At 43.6% G+C, this 17689-nt stretch overlaps 1 protein-coding gene and 1 long non-coding RNA gene across 5 annotated transcripts in view; one reads left to right on the plus strand and one right to left on the minus strand.

Moving 5' to 3' along the window:
- The window catches only part of emp2 (epithelial membrane protein 2), a 50808-nt gene that overhangs the window by 7871 nt on the left and 25248 nt on the right, over positions 1 to 17689 (plus strand). The gene's annotated exons all lie outside the window — the stretch shown is intronic.
- On the minus strand, positions 14507 to 17500 carry LOC144994276 (uncharacterized). The gene is made up of 2 exons (XR_013657731.1): positions 16100 to 17500; positions 14507 to 15705 (listed from the first exon to the last, which is right to left on the minus strand). It is a non-coding gene; the product is annotated as an uncharacterized LOC144994276 (long non-coding RNA).

The raw sequence follows: 17689 nt of genomic DNA on the forward strand, positions 1-17689 counted from the left end.
ATATTTATTTAATTATTTCTGAGCGGCCTTCAGCGTCTGACTCTTGTTGTCCACTTCACCCTCCGACCGCTAGTTGGCAGCAAGGGCACGGAGCCTCTTTGAGCAGATCTACTCTGCACAAGACAATAGGAAGACTGCAGCCAGAGCAGAGGCAGCTTGTTCTGTTGTTATGAGACATGAACTATTTAGTTTTTACTTGGAATGGATACCAAACAGAAACTCTGAGCCATGTTGCTGCCAGTAAGATATGAAAACGTGGATTGCTGTGCTTTTTAGCGGCTCATATAAATAAGATGGACAATGAAGCAAGGCAGCAGCTAATAGGCTAATGTGCTTAGCATCTGCTAACATACTAGCAAAGCGGGCTAAAGTTCTGCAGAACCTCAAAGCAATAGATTCTAGTTTAGGGACCTTATGGATCAGAGGGATGTGTACAATGCTCTGAAAAAGGCAGACATTGTGGTGATCAGCATTACCAGTTTACTTCCGTGTGTGAGAAGGGTGGCTGCAAAGGTGCAACAGAGCAGATATGTAAACAAAGCCCCTTTTTTTGTCACATTAAAGCAACTTTCCTTCGTTCTGTCATGCTGCCTCATCATCACACTTTGTTTCTGGAAAGAATCAGTGTGTGTCCCCCACCCTTTATTTTTAAAGCACCATTCAGGCTCCTGAACTGTTTAAAAGCACTAGAAAAGCTACATTAATGCTAAAAATAAACAGCATTTTATTTCCCCAATAGAAACTTATTGGTTAAGGCTCATTCATTCTTTGTTTTTTCTTACACTGAAAAAAATATATACATTTTTTAAATCAGACAATGTTGACTGTTCCCTTTCTATATTTTAACTTACCAAAATAAAAGCACTATGAATTTGCTTTGGTAAACAAAACTTATATATGAGATACAATTGCAGTGCTTAATATTGTGATCATTAAACGGAATTTGACCATTTTATTACAGTGGAAGACATTAAAGTTCAGGTTGAGTTTTTTCAAAGTCATATTTAAAAAAACAGAAAGAAAACATGTTTTGGTAAAATATCGGGATACGTATCGTATCGCAGGGCGCGTATCGGGATACACACCCCTAATGTCTATTAGTCTGCGGTTCCCATGTCAAACAAACTATGTGTACACTAGAGCTGTGACAGTGTCGAATTTTTCATCACCGCAGAGATGAACCACCAGGGGGCGCGGTGTCGCGGTTAACCTCATATAACCTCATAATAGGGTGAGGGGGTGGGGGGCTTAGCCTGCGATGAGCCTGGGGGGGGGGTTTACTAGGCAGTGGCCCCCCTCCTATGGTTGCCGTATGGAGTGGGCCCCCCTTCTTTCGGTTTTATTTGCACCTTAGACATGTAGGGCCCTTGGTAGGGGGGGTGCTTGGACATCACTGCCAGCAAGCAGCGGATGTCCTCCTAGCACCCTACCCGCCAATTTTAACCACACTTTAGACATTTAGGGTCCCTTGGTGGGGAGGGTGAGGGGACGTCACTGTGAGTAATCAGGAGATGTCCCCTCAGTGCCCTACCCGCCAATTTTAACTGCACCCCCCTTAGCACACACACCCCTCCCCCCTCAATATATACATTCCAACATAAACACACACACATGCACACACACACCCTCTCAAACACACATACACGCACACACATTTTGCAAGGAAGGTGGGACCTAGGACCATCTGTCCCCTGCCTCTTCCCTGGTGGGGGGTACGGGCCCCTTTGCAACGGCGGCCGTGTCCCCGGGGTGCCGGCTTCCTGGGCCCGGCGGTGCTCTCTACGCGCGGCGGGGGGGTTCACATTACATCTGAGCCGGGACTGTTCGTGTTCCTGGGGGGTGGGTTCTGGTCCTTGCTCCTGAGCGCTGGGCCCCGCCAAATTTCCAACTGTGGCCGAGCCTGGTCGGGCCATATTTACAACACCCCTTGTGGGCCCTCTTTTTTCCCCGGGGTTCCCCCCTCTTGGGCGGGGGCCGCGGGCCCCTGCCTCGCTCCTCCCTGGACCAACCGTGGGCCGGGCGGATGGCTGCCTGGAGTGCGGAGCGGGTCTCCCTTGGGGGGTCCTGGCTCGTACCTGGGGTTGGGGCGGGGGGATGCCCAGAACTCCTGGGTGGTGGTGGGGTGCTCGTCTGGGGCTGTGGGCGTCTTTCTCCGGTGGGGCCCTGCGTTGGGTTCTCCCGGCGCGGCGGGGGGGCTGCTCTCCTGGTTGGGCTGGGGCGGCGCTCTCTCTCCCTCCGTGCCTCCCTGCTCTCTGTCTCTGGGGGCCTTGCAGCGGTCCTGCTGGCCCTGGCCTGGGTGGCGGGCTTGGTCGCCCGGGCGGCGGTTGTTCCCTGCCGGTTCCCGTGTGGCGTTGGGGGGATTCCGGCTGCCGCTGCTGCTGCGGTGGGGGTCTTGGGATGGGGATGGCTGGGCACTCTCCCTCCTTCTTTCCACGTTCCACCATCCATTTTAGGAGAACATAAACACTCACCTGAGCACAGGTGTTAGCTCACCTTTGCACATAACAGTTTGCATGACTGAATGACTGAAATATTTCACACTAGTTGGTTTTAAGGCATAAGTATGCGTGTGAACACTATCTGTTTTGTATACATGTCGACAGGTGGACATTTTTTGCAGCTAGCAGGTGTGTTTATAACATTTGAATGTGTGTGTGGACAGGCTCCGCCCTTATTGTACTACATTTGAACCTTACCATAATGATTAACAACCAGTAAACTTGTTGCTTTATGCTGCTTCATGGTCTTATCCCCCTTCCCCTCCTATTATCACCCCCTACCCCCCCTCTCTCTATCGTCCCTCTCTCTTCTTCCCCTCTTTCCTTTTCCGTCCGGTCCAACACCAAAGATTTTCAGACATGATTGAAATTAATAAAGTTTGGCCTCAATTACAAAAGGGGTTTATCCAGACATACCTTTGGTTTGTCTGAAGATTAATAACCCCTCTTGTTAAAGTAAAATCTGTCCAACACAAGAAGCCCTCAGCTCTCATCTGTCTGCCCAGCTGTTGGACAGGACAAGTTAAAAAAAAAAAAAAAAAAAAACCGCAGCGCCCCCCCCCCCCCCACCCCCCCCCCCCCAAAAAAAAAAAACACAAAATCCCCCGGCGGCAAAAAATAGTTCCCAGACAAAACATGTAGTGATAATCATGGAAATCTAACAGTGCGCGCTCATGTTTGGTGTTACGGAGTGAAGGAGGACAGTAATAACCCCCCCCCCAACACAAAATCCTCCGGTGGGCGGCCGGGGTCGCGCACTTAAGAACGCACGCAGCTTGTAATGGAAATGAATACAATGGAAATTAACAATTAGAAAGCAGTAAATTTGTGGTATTTCCTTGCGAGACGGAAACTTCTGTTGTAGATTAAGGATGTGTGCTTCTGAAATCGCGCGCCTGTTTGTGTAACTGTAAAGGGAGCCGCGTGCCACGTGCAGCGCAGAGTCAGACAGTGAGAGCGCGCGCGTGGTGGGAGATAAGGAGACAACAGTCTGAAAGAAAGAAGGAAAGTCTGAACACAGGACTAGCAGAAAAAGGAAATTATCAGCAAAGATGAATGCGTTTAATATGTTTATTATAGTTCCAAACACGCACCATATGCAAAAAGTAAAAAAAAAAAGTGCGTAAAAAAAGTGCGGTGATGCGGTTATCGTCACAGCCCTAGTGTACACAATAAATCTGCACCGATAATGGGAACAGAAACTGAGACAATGACAAATTCTTAACTGAACTTGCGTCCATGAAGACAAACAGATGTCCTTCTGGTCCCAAAAGTCCCAATAGTAGATCTGTTAGTCGCATGTAGCGGCGAGCCACCGGTGGATGTCTCCGAGCCGGTGGGGGAACCAAACTCTTCTGGGAGCCATAGTCCACCAAGAAGCGATGTCCGGAGCGAGAGTCCATCACAAACGGAAGTTCTCCATGTTCGCCAGCACTCAGAGCTGCTACTGAGTGCCGGCTGCTGGGTTTCCCGAACTTGAAAACGCACATGGTGGATCACAGCGCTTTGCCTTCTTTCCGAACCTCTGATGGAAACAGCACAGGGATCTACCGCAGCGCGAGCCCACGCCGACTGCAGACACAGACACCAGGTCGTACTCCGTCATTTGAAACATGTGACACATGCGTCACATGCGTCACAGCATGTGACATTACATCAGACGTCACATACTGCATGGTGAAACGCCTGGTAGCCAGCAGAACTTGGTCAGGTTCTTCAGCCAGTCCTCTGTAATCTCCAGCCGCCAGGTAAGGAGAGTTGGCCAAAGCCACGCGCACTGCGGCAAAACAAATTTCGTAAAAAGAAAACCGCCTTCATCTGAGCTGAGCAGCGAGAACATGCTGTCCATTAAATCCACAAGCGAACTGTCTCCCAGGCCTGACATTCTGAGGATCTTCTCTACTCTCTCTGAAGCAGACAGGCTGTATCTAGGTAGGTGAAGCTCCTTCATAGCCGCATAATTAACCTGCGGGGGCCGGCTGCGCAGATGAAAAAGGGCCTCAACATGCTAGAACTAGGATGCAAGATCGCTCTACCAGAACTCGGGCAGCTTCACGGCGGCGGCAGCTAGCATGGCCGGGTCCCCGCGCGTGAGAGATGGCGAAGTCATTGATGATGATGTTGAAACTTGCGCGTCTGCTGGTTCTGACAAAATTCACGATTGGGGTCACCAATGTGGCAATGATGAGGAGACACGTCTTGACTTCTGCACGTGAAGCTTTTATTCACTCATATGCCAACACAAGATAAGGCGGGCAAATCATCCTATATATAAACACAGTATCAGACCACGCCCATAGCAACTGCAAAGCCTGTTGGGTAACACCTCACAATGATCAAAAAAAGGGAAGCAAAGAAGCAATACGAAGTTAAGACTTTTTCTTATCGTGAATAATTGTCTTCCACTTCTCACCCTGTACCATTTTTGCCACGGATGTTACTTATGCTTCAGGTCTAATTACCGGTTTTATGATGGAGGAAATTGGGCTGTCATGAATCACAACCCATGGAGTCAGGTAAGCCACCGAAAGTAGGTCGGAGCTATTTGCAGCGCTTGCCGTCTCTGTTATTTGGAGCGGTTGTAGCTCAGTAGTTTATCATTCATTGCGCTTTTAGCATATGGTCTTTACACTGGACTGTCACTATCTGATACTTGCGCATGTACCTATAGTTGGAAGAGGCTTGGTGCAAAATGTTGAAACGGTGCAAATCTTGCACATCTTCTTCCAGTCTTTTTCTTTCACAGATATATTCCAATATATGACTGACTTGGCATCCTATAATTCCACCTTGGCACAAACCCTCATTATTGGTTTCTCCTTCAAGATCAATTTTTAAACAGTCTGGCACTTCTGTGACTTAAAAAGCACGCTACCCATACATCTCTACCAAATCCTAGTCCCTTATTGGTCATAGTTATACTAGTTTACCTTCAGTGGTAAACTAGTATAGCTAGTTCTATGTTCTATATTTTGTACGTAGAGCCTGAAAATGGACTTAAAAACTTGCGTAGCGATGCATAAATCATATGCATATAAACACATTTACATAGACTTTCCATTGAAAGGGCTCGTTAAATGTGTGTTGCTGAGGCTGTTGTGAACAAACCATTAAGTTTGAAGGTTTAATATCTGGCTACACAGGTACACATTAAAGCAGGGGTTCTCAAAGTTTTGTAGCAGAAGGCCAAATTAAGAACTCGACATTTGACTGGGGGCCAATTTTGGTGAAAAAATTGATGTTTTTATTAACTTTAATGACCAAGTGTAATTTATGCAATTAACCAGGCCCTCCAGGTGTTTTCCCGGAGGTTGCTGTCCAGATTTTCTACTCGTCTAGTATTTGTATCATTTGACAGACTTATTTCTTCAAACCTTTTCTTTTGCTCTAGATAAACAATAGCCGCGTTAACATGGGCAAAAGTAATCGAAAAGAACGCCTGATCGGAAAGAAAATGCGTCATGTAAATGCCCGTTCGGAATACTCTGCCCCGATGAGACTCGTTCGGATTAGAATTTCTTTCCGATCGAGATAGGTTGGTTATACTGATCGTTTATCCGATCGTGGAGCATGTAAACGGTCATTCCGATCGTGTGTCACTTCTGCTCTGGGTTACGTCACGCATAGATGGTATTTCGCTGAGAGAAAGCTTTGGAGCACATACGGGACCCATCAGCTGCTCTGCGGACGCCCCGTGAAAAGCGCCGCTCCGCTCTCGCCCCGCTGGCTCTCCCCTCTCTTTCGCCCCTCACGAGGGAGATGAGGGGCAGGAGCGCTTGCCACCCGAGGCTCACTCGGTCCACTGGCACCCGAGTGATCAGAGCAGCTGGATTAATAACTTCGTGTCTGAGGGGAGGAGGATGCTTGTTCGGTGTGCGTTTTTTTTGTTTTGTCTTGTTATGTGTGGGAGAATTCAGACTGCGAGCCGTCCCGCCGCTCTGGGTTAGCGGCTGCAGGACTCAGGAGAGCCGCCAGCTCACGCAGCGAGTTAGGGGAAGCAGAAAGAAATGTCGCTCAGTCCTTTTCAACACTACTGCGCATGCCCAAATGATTCATTCCGACCGAAAGTGTGAGCCATGGGAACGTTTGTTCTAATCGGAAAAAGGTTTTGTGATCCCATGTGCACGGGTGAATTTTAACCCGACCATTGATCCGATCAAGATATTCTGCCCATGTAACCTTGGCTAATGTCAGCTACTTTTAGCATACATTCTTATTACAAAGTCCCCGTCACTTAAGGGCTTTGCTGGGCCATTTCCAAAGCCACAACGTAGCTAGCTTCTCTCACAGCTTCACTGGATTTAGCCATTTTTGTAAACATCAGGTGTGCATCATAGCTTCGATGTAGTTGTGGCAGCTTATTGTTGCTCTCCTCTCCGGTAAAATTTGTCATCGTTTTTATGATTTGTAACATAGTGACGATTTATATTAAATTCTTTGAGCATTGCATTTGTCTGCTTGCAAATATGGCACATGACTTTATCCAGCCCTTGAGGTACAACAAAGTAAGCATTTGTCCACTTAGCTTGACATTGTGTTTCTTATCGCCAACACAACGTTTTTCCTCAAAGGAACCTGCTCTGGCTCTCTTTTATTAAGGGCCACAAAAAATCTTTCTGCGGGCCGCCATTGGCACCCGGGCTGCACTTTGAGAACCCCTGCATTAGAGTGTACTTGGGCACTGAACTAGTTATCTTCCGTGGGATAGTTTAAGTGGCTCATGAGTGTTTAAATTTGCGAACAAATCCTTAGATGTTAAACTATAGAAGAGCTAAGAGTTTGATTTGTAGTAATGTGCTATATTAGAATGTTTTGCAGAGATGACAAATCACTTTTGTTGATGTACATTGGATTACACTACATGGCACAATAATGATGAACTGATGTTGTGATAACTCTTAGGCTCTAGAGGTGCAGCCCCAGGGCTCCAGACTAACTTTTTTCACTAGGAGCACAGTGGCCCCTAACTGAAAATTTTAGGAGCACAACCAGAGAATTTAGGGGCGCATACCGTAAATCAACATTCTAACCAAATCTATTAATTTCCACTGTATTACTAATAAATACTTTAATAATAGATGCAGAAATTACAATGTGCTATTTCAAATTCAGTGTCACATTTTATTCTGCACTTTTGAAGATGCAACAACAAGGTAAACTGACAGCACCATTGTTGTCATGACAGTACAAATAGTAAAGAAAACGGATGGAAATGTATCTTTGTGACACCAAATAGGTGCAGCCAAAATGCACAATAACTATGTTTGAGATCACCCAGGTGAACTCAACGCTGCGCAGATCACCTGGTGTGTGACATATATTTTTGTTTTTGCTCCAACATCAACTGTCAATCATCACAAAAATATCGCTAGAAAGGGGTGGGAGCAAGGGGCAAACCTACCCGGACACTGCTGGAAACTGAACTGACTGAAAGCTGCCCTACAGACTACAAAACAATGCATTATGGGACTTGTGTCCAGGTGGTTTTTGTAGTGGAGTGATTAATTAAAATAATTTAAAATACCAATTCATTAAAAAAGGCTACATACATCACAAAACATTAAAATAATCATAAAATATATAATAACACAGATCATACTAAGGGGGAGAGGAATATTAAAACTAAATTGAATGTTAAGGACAACTCCAATTTGCTGTTGTCCTTCAGTCTTGCTGCAGATTCGCTTTCATCTCACAGCCCCCCCGCCTGGTCTCCCCAACGATCCAGGCGAGGTGCTGGTTCATCTCAAACATCTATCTATCGTTGCATTTTCCCCACGTATTTTCAGTGAGTCTAAAACTAATGTTGTTTTTGCTCGAGCGTGTTTAAAGTTCAAGCCCCGTTAACTGTCACGCATGTAGGTGTGGGACATTTATTCTCCTCAGCTGACCCGACTCCCGCGGGAGCGGTGTGCTGCCGTAACGACATAACCGTTTGATGCGCCGCCGTAACCGTAACCAAAACCTAAACCTTCCTCCGGTTCTGTGCGGCCCAGAGAAAAGTTCAGCACGGACTGCATGTATGTAGAAAATTACGCGCGAATAAATGCGTTCTAAAGGAAAGTAAGGAACTCCTTAATGAGGTCCGGGGAGGGGGCTGTCAGGTTTCTTGCTTTCAGGCCCTGTCATTGTCACGCCCCCCAATAGTCATATACCCCACTGTGATTGGTTGGTCAGCTTCGCGCACGACAATGAAAAAGTGTCATTCATACAAACTGGCGGTCTGCAGTAACATTAAACCTTCATATTAAGGCGGGGACCGCAAAATATCATCTTGGGGGCCGCAAATAGCCCGCGGGCCGCGAGTTTGAGACCCCTGCTGTACACTCTGGCACTGGTACACTAGCCGCAGGTCGGAAGAACGAATCAATAGTTCGCTTGCTCATAGCTCAGACGCACATATCAGGTTGTGATGATATTTGTCTCCATTTCCTTCCAACAGATGTTTACGCGCACTCGATTTTCTCTAGGCCCCTTCCCCTACACGCATTTTAGCCACTCACAGTGGCTTTCCCTATTCTTCTCACACGCAGTGGCTGCCTCACACACAGGCATCACGCAAGAGTGTACGTGCTCGCGTTTCATTAGTATGTGCGCGAGTGTGTGTGTCTGCCTGCGTGCGTGTGCGCTCGCGTCTCATTGATTATTTCATTGATCATTGACGTGCCCCTTCCACGTTTAATGTATAAAAAATACGTAGGGTGGGGGAGGCAAATTTACTGGTCGCACATGTGCGACTGGATGTAAAATTCAGTCGCAAAATCTCAAATTTTGGTCGCAAAATGCGACCAATTGCTCGCAGTCTGGAGCCCTGAGCCCCATGTTGCTCTAAGTAATCATTAAATACTTAATTTCATTAATGGTCACAGTTAAGTATAGAAATATTTAATACTATACTGCTTATCTGGAGTTGGGCCGTGACGGCAGCAGTCTGAGCAGACCTTCTTCTTCAGAAAAACCTCATCTAGTTCTAACAAGAAAACCAGAAGGTTCTCCCTGGTCTGCCAAGAGACAAAGTCTCTTCATGGTGTCCTGGGGCCTCATTTATAAACGTTGCGTACGCACAAAAGAAGGCGTACGCCACTCTCTACGCAATAGTTGAGATTTATAAAAAGCAAACTTGACGGGAAAATGTGCGGTCCTCCACGCAAGCTCTGACCCAGGCGTACGCACAAAAACGGGTGAAATGAGAAATGGCGACACCGTCGGCAGATGGAAGAAACACGTGAAAGTGACAGTGTGTGCCAAATCGTGCTGGCATGTGCTGTGCTACACAATGTGGCACAGCTTAAAAACGTGCCTCTACCCCCTGGCGCTGATTGCTGTGTTGGCCCCGACCCTGAACCCCATCCCCACGCATTTGAGCCAAACGCTGCTGCTGTGCGCCAGCGTTTGGAAGTGATGCGTCGCTTCTAAAGAAAAAGAGGTGTGGAAAATATTATTTATTTAAGAATTCCCTCATCGTGCAGTTTATTTCAGTCAGGGCGATCTTGATTTCGCCCAACTCCTTGGCCACCTCTCTGATTGAACTACTGACTTCCCTCTGCATTCAAGGACTGCATCGGTGAGGACACGTCCACTGCTGGAGGGTTGAGAGCCGCGTGCCATGGAGACGCTGGGTCCAGACGGCTACTCAGCTGCAGCATCGTAACCACTGGCCCCGCTGGAACACCCAGCAACTAAAATAAAATTGTTCTATATTAATAATCTGTAATTGTGTAGCCTGCATACATGTGACTTGACTGCATTCATTTTAATTATTTCTCTTACCTGTGTCACCCTGACCCTGGCGCGTCGGCGTCCCCTCCGTCTCAGTCAGGTGACTGAGGCGGAGGAGGACGCCGATAAGGGGGACTTAATAGGGATTCCCCAATAATAGCGGACAGTTTCTCATCAAGAGGGGTCAGCTCCGGTGTCCCCCCCCCCACACACACGTGGCGGACACACTCTGCCGATGCAGCGCTAGACGTTTTTTTGCCTCGACTTTGATGTCCGATCATTTCTTTCATTTCTTTTTTATTTCGGCCACGTCCGAGGTTGTGAGGCTGCAGCATTTTCGGCGTCTGCCACCGTTTGCCGCTCACGTGCCTTTTTGGCATTAGTAAGGCCACACTGTGCCCTCCAAACAACACTATTCTCCTCTTTTCCACCTCGCCAACGATAACTTCTACTTCACATTGAGTGAAGTTACGTTTTTTTGATTTCCCCTCTGTGTTTGCCATGATTTAGCAAGCCATGAATATTAATTTGTGGGCGTTTCACGGACTATTTATGGGCAACTATGGGCGTGTCATGTAGCCGCAAAAGCTGCGCTGCATTTAGAATCGGTTGTGATTTATAAAGGGAAAGATGCGTAGGATGTGCGTGCGCACGGTTTTATAACTCCGAATATTTCTGTGCGTACGCACGTCCTATGTTTCATCCGTACGCCACTTCTGACGCAAATCCTACGCAAAGTTTTATAAATGAGACCCCTGGTGTCCTTCCTCTCAATATCTCCCCAGCAGGTCTTTATGAAGTCCTCCCAGGCATCCTCATCCTGTTTCTGAGGGAGTACTCAGCCACACTGCAGAGGAAACTCATTTTATTGTCACTTTACTATTTCAACAAAATAGTAACTTTAAACTTTTTTAGTTTTGTATTTTTGGTTTCTATTCTTCTTATTGTTATTTAACTCATCTTTTTGTATAGAATTTCTTAAATATTTCTTTTTGTCATTGTGGTCCTTTTTTTTCACACCAGGATTCAGTTTTCTGTCATCACAGTTGCTTTCTGTCAGTTGATTTTCCTCAATGTTTTTAAGAGTTTGGTTTTCCATTTGTTTTAGTCCGATCTTCACATTTGCATTCCTCTTTTTAGCCTCGGTTCAAGTTTTTGTAACTTTTATTATTTGTATTTGTGTCGTGCTAAGATTTGAATTATTAAATCAAGTTCTGACTCCTGTATTTGGATTTTCCAATACCACAATCCCTCACATCTGGCAGCAACGTGTACCAAAAAGCTCAAGCTAGGAAAAAAAGATTCTGTAAATCTGGCTTTTTTTTTCATTTCTTTTTTTTATCATTGTAAACAGTTAAATCTAGGAGTGTAGTTGGAAAAAGAACAAGGTAGATGAAAATATGAGACACAAAATTGTAATGTAAAAAAATGTAAAAGCTGACTGCCTTCCACGGTTGTAATGAGATGGTTAAATGAAGATTGCATCTTGAGTGGTTCACACACAGAACTATTATGACTGACAACAAAACAACTGCAGGTCTCTTGTGTACTAATGATACAAAAGTTAAGGTCAAACAACATAAAAACAAAGGCTGAACCAGCATTTGAACCATTCCACTCAAAAACTACCTACTTATGCACTCCAAAAAGAGTATTTGTATTGTAGTTGGAAAGAAACTTTTTACATTGATCTAACTTCATTATTTAGTTTGGTGAAAGTAAATAATTTTTTGAGTTCAGTCATCTTAAAAATAACATGTAGTTGTCTGACAGTTATTTTACTTTCAATCAACTTAATTCAATTAAGTTGGTGTAACTTGGAGTGAAGCTGTCAATGCGTCATGACGTCATAACGTAAGGGAGCACAAGGAATTGTGGGATACCATTTTCTTTGCCTGTCTGGGCAGATTGGGGTTTAAGTGTGAGTTTTTGTCTATGTTTTTTGTTGTCTAGCTGTTTTGTTCTTTTTTTACTAGTTTTTTAACCTGTTATGTTTATTTCTTTCTGCACCATGTGTTAGAGTGTGGGAAAGGATGATGTCCCATTATTGAAGACAGAGTTTACGACATTTGATCTCCTGCCCTGTAGTGCAAACACAGCTTGGTCATCCATGTATTCGATATGAAAATGGCAAGGCCTGTTGGCCTACACTTTAATGTATGTAAAATCAATTAAATCATAATTAAAAAAATAAATAGAATAAAAGCCAAAGCCAGAAATACATTTTATTGAGTAGGATAAATACAGTCTGGACCATAAATATTTGGACAGAGACTCATTCTTTCTAATTTTGTTTTTGTACATTACCACAGTGAATTTTAAATAAAACAACTCAGATGCCATTGAAGTGCAGACTTTCAGCTTTTATTCCATGCGTTGAACAAAAAGACTGCATAAAAATGTGAAAAACTAAAGCATTTTTTAAACACAATCCCTTCATTTCATGGGCTCTTAAGTAATTGGACAAATGAAATAACTGCAAACAAAATGGTCATTACTAATATTTGGTTGAAAACCCTTTGTTGGCAATGACAGCCTGAAGTCTTCAACTCATGGACATCACCAGATGCTGGGTGTGACAATGAGCAGTTGTCACATTTAAGAAACAGGCAGAAAAGGTTAATTGACAGAGTTTATTAGTTTGATGCAGCTAAGGTTGAGCAGCAGCAGCGACGTTCTTCTAGGTCAGGAGCACCTGTGAAAGCACATAGATTTAAATATTTATGTTTTACAGCTGCTGGATGTATGTCTATTAGGGGTGTGTATTGGCAAGAGTCTGGCGATATGATACGTATCCCGATACGCGCCCTGCGATACGATACGTATCCCGATATTTTACCAAAACATGTTTTCTGTTTTTTTAAATATAACTTTGAAAAAACTCAACCTGAATTTTAATGTCTTCCACTGTAATAAAATGGTCAAATTCCGTTTAATGATCACAATATTAAGCACTGCAATTGTATTTCATATATAAGTTTTGTTTACCAAAGCAAATTCATAGTGCTTTTATTTTGGTAAGTTAAAATATAGAAAGGGAACAGTCATCATTGTCTGATTTAAAAAATGTATATATTTTTTTCAGTGTAAGAAAAAACAAAGAATGAATGAGCCTTAACCAATAAGTTTCTATTGGGGAAATAAAATGCTGTTTATTTTTAGCATTAATGTAGCTTTTCTAGTGCTTTTGAACAGTTCAGGAGCCTGAATGGTGCTTTAAAAATAAAGGGTGGGGGACACACACTGATTCTTTCCAGAAACAAAGTGTGATGATGAGGCAGCATGACAGAACGAAGGAAAGTTGCTTTAATGTGACAAAAAAAGGGGCTTTGTTTACATATCTGCTCTGTTGCACCTTTGCAGCCACCCTTCTCACACACGGAAGTAAACTGGTAATGCTGATCACCACAATGTCTGCCTTTTTCAGAGCATTGTACACATCCCTCTGATCCATAAGGTCCCTAAACTAGAATCTATGGCTGTGTCCGAATTACCGCCCTAACCACTATATAGTGCACTATATAGTGCGGTCGCCATTTTGTAGTGCTGTCCGAATCTACAGTTCAAAAATCATGTGCACTAGAAATTTCCCAGAATTCTCTACGAAAAACCAGTGTGGATCGATGCTCACTCGATCGGCGAATATTGCCCAGAATGCACTGCGTTCATACCAGAATGCATTGCGTGTGACCCACAATACACTGAGCTTGAATTATTCGAAGATGGCGGACGGTTGCGCGAGAAAGAGGACTTAAAAATGTAAGTATATTTAAAAGTATCAAGTATCTGTTGTAAAATATATTTGTAAATACGTAAGATGATGTGTTTAATATGTTTTATTCCTCAATCGACTATCTACATTGCTTGGAAGCTCATCAATTTCGGTAATGCTAAAGCTAACGCTAGCGCGAATTAGCGCCGAATGCTAAAAACAAACGCTGTTGATATTACATAAAAAAACGAGTGAGTTCTAACCGTAGTAATAAGTTAACACATTTTTTAAATGTATTTATATATGTAGGGACTGAAGAGGATAAGGAAAATCTGATCCATCTGTGGTGGAGAAAGATAGCCTGTTTGTTATCAGGCAAGCTCGTGCCGGATGGGAGTGAGAGACACTTGATCAGATTTGTATTTATTTATCATAAACTGTAATCATTGTCATGTTGGGGTAAAGGTTGTTGTTGAAAGAGGAGAGGAGGAAAGAGCACGAAGGGACAATGAGTGACAGGAGAGTCTGTTAAGCTTACCTGAGTTTAAAATATTGTTCACAAAATGTAACGTCGTCGTTGTTTTTGCAATTTGTTTAATAAATGCAGTAACAAAAATGAATTATTTACATGCATTATTTAAATCTGAGCCATTTTTAACAATCTCAAAAGAATTTTCATATAAATATCAAATGTACATATTTACATTTTCGTTTTATGTTAACATTTATTTTTATACATCTTAACAATAATCCTGGTCTTCTAGAGTCATGTGTGTCACAGTTGGAGCTGAAAGGAATGCAGAGATTTGTCTTCGCAGACGGACGCCACTTTACCCGTCCTACTGGTTCCTGCTGTGGCTCAACATCTGTGGCTCCCAGCAGTCCCCTTCGATGATGCACAGATTGTGCAGAACTGAACTGCAGGCAATGATTTTCATTGCGAAGGTTGGTTTTACTTCCAGTGCCCCCAGAAATATTGCTCTCCTCCTCATATTCATAATGCCAAATGCTCTCTCCACCACAGAGCATGCCTTGGCGTGGTGCTGGTTGTAACAGGCCTCAACCACATTCCTCATGGGTTCAATGTAGGGTGTCAGCAGCGTGATGGGATGAAGAATGCAGGGATACCCACCATCACCCAAAAGGATCCTTCAGGTGGGTAATGTTTTATTTACATAAATTGGGCTTTTACGTAGAAGCTGTGAACTGTGGACTGATCCTTGATTCCCAACAAAAATATCTCTAAATTTGGCATTAGTCACGTACAGCCTGCAGTTGAATGGAATAAAAAAGCTTCCTGTTAAAATAACAAGCTGCATTTTCTTTTAGGGCCTTTATTCTTAAGTGGCAGCCATCGATACTCCCTACGACCTTTTGGAAGGTGGAAGACTCAGCGAGCTGCTAAAAAACCAGAGGTGACTAATGGCAGTTCATTCCCACTGGATGCTGGGTGACCCTGCTCATCAGCTGGAGGATGCGGTCTGCCGTCCTGTGGACAACGTCGCTCACAGTGGACCGTGGCATGTCAAAGGCCCTGGTTACCACACCGTAAGATGTGCCACACGCCAGCCAGAAAAGAAACACCAGGACCTCAGTCTCCTGTGTGCCCCCCCCAGAGTGTGAGGAACCCAAAACTGCTCCACCAGATGCTTGATGGTCCTGCGGGTCAACCGATCTGCGGGTCTGCCTGTCTGGTCTTGTGTCGGACTGACCGTCAGCGTGAAGGGCCACGACATACACCTTTATGTTGGCAAAGCAGTAGAGACATGGAAGACCCTGTAAAATAGAAAAATAATTATTTCATTGAGAAAATTAAATCTGATTTTTTTGAATGTTTCATTTTATTCTGATGTCTTAAATTTTAGTTTATGATGTATTTATAAATGCTGGAAAATCTCGTGGGTTTTTTTTGGCTGGGTTTTTGGATTTTTATATAAATATTTAAAAATTAAAGTATTTTTGTTTAAAACAAGTGATATGGTTTGACTCTGAATAAAAAATACTAAACTTTGATCTCACAAGTGTTTCATGTAGTTAGACTATACAGTTCATAGTCCAGTGTTGAAAAATAATGTTAAAAAGTCTTACCCAGCAGACGGTGTAACCTTGAGCACAATTAGTAACAAATGCTTAAATTGAACTAATAAAAAAAACTTTAAGTTTAACTCACAAGTTGTTCATGTCTGGCCAGGGCTTCCAGAGGAAATCTTCTGAGACGTCTGCTTCTCCTCCTTGCTGTCCTGTGATGCTGCATATCTGCTCGTTTTCGGTTTGATCTCACGAAAAACGGTTGAATCATTGCCAGGAACACGGACAGATTCATATATAAAGCTATTTTCAGTAACGTAGAAGATAAAACTACAGAAAAAAAATGCTTCCTCGCAAGAGCCCGTAAATCGTTCAGCGGCACAAAAATAAATATTGCCATGGACTAATGACTTGAGGGTTTATTTATCAACTAATACATAAAATCTACACCAATTTGTTTGTAATTTTATTATTTATAAATCAGCCACGTTTTCCATGATCAGAACACAGCAGATTCATAAATAGTCTTCATAAAATGTTTATATTTATTATATTTTTACTTTGACAAATGGGTGTCATTCTCGGCGTTAAATAGAAGTAGTTCCCCTCCAGACCAGGTGGTGGCGGTAATGCGCCACTTTGTTTTCGTGCCGAGCGCCATTTGAAAACACCCGAAAGAGAAAACTAGTGAGCACGGGTGTCCGAATTGCTTTTAAAATTCAGAGAACTATATAGAGAACTATATAGTGCCGCACTATATAGGGTTTTAGTAGTTAAGGGTTAGGGCGGCAATTCGGACACAGCCTATTGCTTTGAGGTTCTGCAGAACTTCAGCCCGCTTTGCTAGTATGTTAGCAGATGCTAAGCACATTAGCCTATTAGCTGCTGCCGTGCTTCATTGTCCATCTTATTTATCTGAGCCGCTAAAAAGCACAGCAATCCACGTTTTCATATCTTACTGGCAGCAACATGGCTCAGAGTTTCTGTTTGGTATCCATTCCAAGTAAAAACTAAATAGTTCATGTCTCATAACAACAGAACAAGCTGCCTCTGCTCTGGCTGCAGTCTTCATATTGTCTTGTGCAGAGTAGATCTGCTCAAAGAGGCTCTGTGCGCTCTGCTGCCGACTAGCGGTCGGAGGGTGAGGTGGACAACAAGAGTCAGACGCTGAAGGCCGCTCAGAAATAATTAAATAAATATCGATCTGGCAGCATATGAATCGATACAAGTATTGCCAAATGACGTATTGCGATATATTGCAGAATCGATTTTTTTCTACACCCCTAATGTCTATGCTTTGTCTGATTGTGGTGACTCACCTCTGTTTTCTATGTCAGGAATGGTCCGCCAGCAAAAGAGGTCCCTAAGGGTACAAGGGCCTTATATTGGTTCCAGGGAGGGAACCAAAATCATTGTAAAGTTAACAGGGGAGATTTAGAGTAGTAATTTTATTATTGGAGTGAATTATTGAAATGTTTTAGGAACAGTCTGTGAATTCTATGTTTGCATGGAGAAATTATCTATTTTTATAGGGGTTGGGGAAACTTTGAATGTACATATTTTAATATTTTGTGTAAATAGATTATCTGTGGGAACCTGGGTGGATGGTAGCTCCCAAAGGTGAAATCCTATAAAGGTGGGAGTTGTAACCATTAGGAGGTTGTTGTTGGTTGGTAGTTAGAGCTTGGGACATGACTGTGAAATGCCAACAGAAGAAATTGGAAAATAAATT

The sequence above is a fragment of the Oryzias latipes genome, chromosome 8, assembly GCF_053564925.1.
Source record: "Oryzias latipes strain Hd-rR chromosome 8, Olatipes_Hd-rR_3.1".
NCBI classification, from domain to species: domain Eukaryota; kingdom Metazoa; phylum Chordata; class Actinopteri; order Beloniformes; family Adrianichthyidae; genus Oryzias; species Oryzias latipes.